This window comes from Otolemur garnettii, unplaced genomic scaffold (genome assembly GCF_000181295.1).
Source record: "Otolemur garnettii isolate 467f Iridium unplaced genomic scaffold, OtoGar3 scaffold00055, whole genome shotgun sequence".
Classification (NCBI taxonomy): Eukaryota; Metazoa; Chordata; class Mammalia; order Primates; family Galagidae; genus Otolemur; species Otolemur garnettii.
In genome coordinates, this window is record NW_003852450.1 from 4,708,356 (window position 1) to 4,712,846 (window position 4,491).

The 4,491-nt window shown below is 46.7% G+C and overlaps 1 protein-coding gene across 2 annotated transcripts in view; it reads right to left on the reverse strand.

Annotated features, from left to right (window-relative positions):
- The window catches only part of MDM4 (MDM4, p53 regulator), a 27,939-nt gene extending 25,087 nt beyond the window's left edge, over positions 1-2,852 (reverse strand). For both annotated transcript variants that reach the window (XM_012806665.2, XM_012806664.2), the window contains exon 1: positions 2,719-2,852. The gene's annotated coding sequence lies outside the window, so the exon portion shown is untranslated. The remainder of the gene's footprint in view (positions 1-2,718) is intronic.
- Positions 2,853-4,491: the final 1,639 nt, after the last annotated feature.

Consider the following 4,491-nt stretch of genomic DNA (forward strand, 5'->3'; position numbering starts at 1 on the left):
GCGCCTGTAGTCCCAGCTACTCGGGAGGCTGAGGCAGAAGAATCGCCTAGGCCCAGGAGTTGGAGGTTGCTGGAGCGACTCCGCTGCACTCTACCGAGGGCGAAAAAGTGAGACTCTGTCTCTACAAAAAAAAAAAGAAAGAAATAAGTAAACAATACTAAAAGGCAACTAGCCAAATCCACAATGTTGAAAATTCTGCAGGACCTGGGGTAGAGCAGAAGGTTGAAGTGGGGGTACTATTACAGAGACTTTAAAAATCAACCAGATACCACAGTCTGCCACCAGTCCTATCTACTCCAGGCTGGGGGAGTAGGGGGTGGGAGAGGACATGAAGAGGAATAACCTCAGTCCAAGATTTCCAGGCTGTAATGTGCTATGATAACGCTTCTGAAGAACCACTGCACTCCAGCCTGGCCAGTGCAGCCAGGCTTCACCTCCTAAAAAAAGAGTACGCTGGAGGCAGTTGTTACCAGACGAAGAGGGTCTGGCCACTTGTCACTGTCAGCCAATATGCAAAGGAACTTTGTCAGAAAGCCAGGATTCTGGAGAACAGTGAGAGTAGCCTCTTCAAGACAGTTCTATTCTTCCATTGCAAAATTACAGTTTTATACATAAAAATTCAAAGCAAAGACCACAGCAACTTCTATTTCAAATAATAATCAGCATAACTTAGTGACCTATGACAACATTCCAATTCAAAGGTTAATCTCCTAAGTCAAGCCACCTACTTAGGATAGGCATGTTTAGGGTGGGAGCTAAATTTACAAAACCAGTGTCTCCTAGGAGACAGGAGGTGAAGGTCAGGCAGGACCTAAACCAACCAGACTAGCTGTGCCACGTCTGCCCCAGCCTGCCTGACTCCATTTTATTCTCACTACATGTGCTTTCACTGTGGCTTGTGCCAGTAATCCTGAGCACTCTGGGAGGCCAAGGCAGGTGGACTGTCTGAGCTCAAGATACCAGCCTAAGTAAGAGACCTCATCTCTACCAAAAATAGAAAAACTAGATGAGGGCTCAGCACCTGTAGCTCAATGGCTAGGGTGCAGACCACATACACTGGAGCTGGCAGGTTTGAAACCAGCCTGGGCCTGCCAAACAACAATGATAACTACAACAACAGCAACAACAAAAAATATCAGGGCCTTGTGGCAGGGGCATGTAGTCCCAGCTACTTGGGAGGCTGAGGCAAGAGAATCGCTTAAGCCCAAGAGTTGGAGGTTGCTCTGAGCTGTGATGCCAAGGCACTATGAAGGGCAACATAGTAAGACTCTGTCTCAAAAATAAATAAATAAATAAAATAAAAATAAAAATAGAAAAACTAGGTCAGGTGCAGTGGCTCGTGCTATTATCCTAGCACTAGGGGAGACTGAGGCCAGAAGATCTCTTGAGCTCAGTAGTTCCTGACCACCCTGACAAGGGTGAGACCCCCGTCTCTACTAAAAAATATTAGCCAGGCATGGTGGCACAGGACAACAGAATGAGACTCTAGTCTCAAAAGAAAATAAAATGTCCATTCCCTGGCACCTCCACCAAAAATAAAAATAAAAAAAGAAAGAAGAGAAAAATAGAAAAACTAGCCAAGCATGGTGGTGCACCCCCTATAGTCTGAGCTCCTCAGCGGGCTGAAGCAAAAGGACGGCTGGAGCCCTGGAGTTTGAGGTTGCTGTGAGGCAAGGTGATGCCAAGGCTCTGTCTAAAAAAATAAAAGAGAAAAAAAAAATTAATGTATGAGGAAGGAGGGAACTAAACCTAACCTGAGATACCCCAGAGCTTGGAGGAGCTTCCTAACACAGATCCTTCCCGAAGAAAGAACAAAGCAGCATTTTCGCCAGGCGTCGCTTTAAAACACTGGTTTTCAAAGGTTAGGCCGTACAGAAATCTTTAGCAAGTGTGCTGAGTGAAATATTCATTTCCCTGAGCTCCAACCGTAATGTTTCAAGAAGCCAAGTGTGGCCCCCAAAAGAGCATTTTTTTCGTTGTTGTGACAGAGTCTCATTTTGTCGCCCTGAGTAGGGTGCCGGGGCGTCACGGCTCACAGCAACCTCAGACTCGGGCTTGAGCGATCCTCCTGCCTCAGCCTCCCGAGTAGCTGGGACTATAGGCGCCCGCCACGACTCCTAGCTTTTTTTTTTTTTTTTTTGCTAGAGACAGGGTCTTGCTCTGGTTCAGACTGGTCTCGAACTCGTGAGCTCAACCGACCCACCCGCCTCGCCTCCCAAGGTGTTAGGATGACAGGCGTGAGCCACCGCGCCCGACCCAAACGAGCACTTTTCGAACACACCCGAGCGCCTCAGCTACAGACGATCTGCAAGCCTAAAAATTACACTCTTAAAATCTTAGGACACGTGAATACAGTTCCGCCCGCATCCCTCCCTCTTTTCCCTTTCTCCGAGGTGCTTCGGTATTCCCAATTTTGCGTCCAGTTAAATCGTCAATCCGACCACTTCGACTTCAGGTTGGTCACCCGTTGGCCAAAACTACCTCACGTCACTAGACCTGTACTTTGATCTCCCGCAGGCCCTCATCTTACAACCCTTCCCCCCCAGCCCTCCTTCCGCCTGGCGCGACCTTCCCAACGCCGACGCACCACGCCTCACGCTCCTCCCGCCTGCTGCCTCCGCTCCGAGGCCCGCGGAATCCGCGGCGCCCCTGCCGGCTCCTATCCCTCACTCGCTCCCCGCCTCCCGGCACCTGGCAGGCGCAACCTGAGAGCCACACCTTACGGCCGCTCCATGGGTCGCTCCCGAGCTGAGCCCGGCTTGGGGGGAGAGGGGTAGGCAGCAACGGGCCCTAAGGCCTCAGCAGCATCTTGAAATGGCGAGCGATGAAGTCGCAACTTCCGGCCTCCCCCAAGACCTGGCACACGGGAGCTTCCGATGAGGCTTCCGGAACCATAGATGCAGTGATCAGCGAGCTAGAGAGTTAGAAAGGCAGCGCTTTCTCTACCATAGAGTAGGGCCTAGTCCGACTAGAGAGTCGCGGGGCCTGGACGCCCGAAAGAGACTATTTGGGGAACTAGCAAGGTTCTGATATTTACAGACAGGATTGACAGACATTAAACAGGTTTAAATCGTGTAGTTATAGTTAATTCATTTTATCTGCTGTAATGTATGGCAATTTGTTGAATTGTATACGTAATATAATGAACTGTGTAGAACTTACATTAGTTTTCTAAGGTTGCCAAAAAAAATATCACTGAGTGGCTTAAACTGAAGAAATTTATGTTCTCATAATTCTGAAGGCTAGAAGTCCAAGATTAAGGTGATAAGAGATCAGAAAACAGAAGGGAGAAAACAGATTATGATCAGAAGTGGCCTTCACTTCTAAGGGGGGCAGAAGGGACTACACTTCCTCAGCCACTCGCCAGTATGTGTCCTCCCTAGGGGTGGCCCAGAGGGGAAACGAGCATCCCAGTGTTGTTGCTAATTTGAAGAGCTGAGACTGGTATATACAAGAATAATTCAAGAAATTCAATGAATGCTAAAAGAGAGGTGTGAAGAACAGTGCCATAGAGCTTACCTGAATCTCAGAACTAGGTCATCTGATCTATTCTCTCCCAATATAGAAGGGCTTCAATAAACATCTCAAGCTGGCTATCTTTAACCTCTGCTGATGCCAAATGCTTTACCTCCCCCAAATACCTCGTTTCATTTATTTCAGGATGATTCTAACTTTTAGAGGATTTTCTGGGCTGAAATATAATCACCTTGCAATTTCTGTTGGTATTAGTTTAGCACTTTGGAGGACAGAATAAGGCTTTGGCATTTCTATTATGAAGCTTTTTATTTATTTGAAGACAGTCCAATCTTATACCTCTCCCTCATTTTTCTGCAGGATAGATATTCCCTCGAACCTTCAACTATTTATTTCACACAGCTACAAGCCCCCTTGCAATTCTAGTCACCATCTTCTGAACAAGCATCCATCCAGTTCTGGATACAAATCCATGCAAAAGAAAATAGAGCAGTGAATGAATGACCTTTCTTAGTTTGCACATTACCCCTTGCTCTACTTCTAGAATAACCTCTTGCATAGTTAGGAGATGCAGAGTTTTATACAGAAACTGAATAATTGATTTCCTTTTCATTGTTGTTCACAGAGAGCTTGAATTCAGCAACAAACCCTCTCAAAAAAATAGTTGAAGGGGGCGGTGCCTATGGCTCAAGGAGTAGGGCACTGGCCCCATATACTGAGGGTGGCGGGTTTAAACTTGGCCCACGCCAAACTGCAACAACAACAAAAATAGTTTAAGGGAGGACTTTTTTTTTTTTTTTTTAAACAAAGTCTCACTCTAATGCCCAAAGTGTTTGGGGCTTTTTGAGTGTTTGTTTTTTGTTTTTGTTTTTGTTTGGAGATGAGGTCTCCCTCTAATTCCCAGTCTGCAGTTCAGTGACATGATCATAGCTCACTGCAGCCTTGAACTCCAGGGCTCAAGAGATCCTTCTCTTCAGGCTAATTTTTTCTATTTTCTTGAAGAGAAAAGGATGTCCT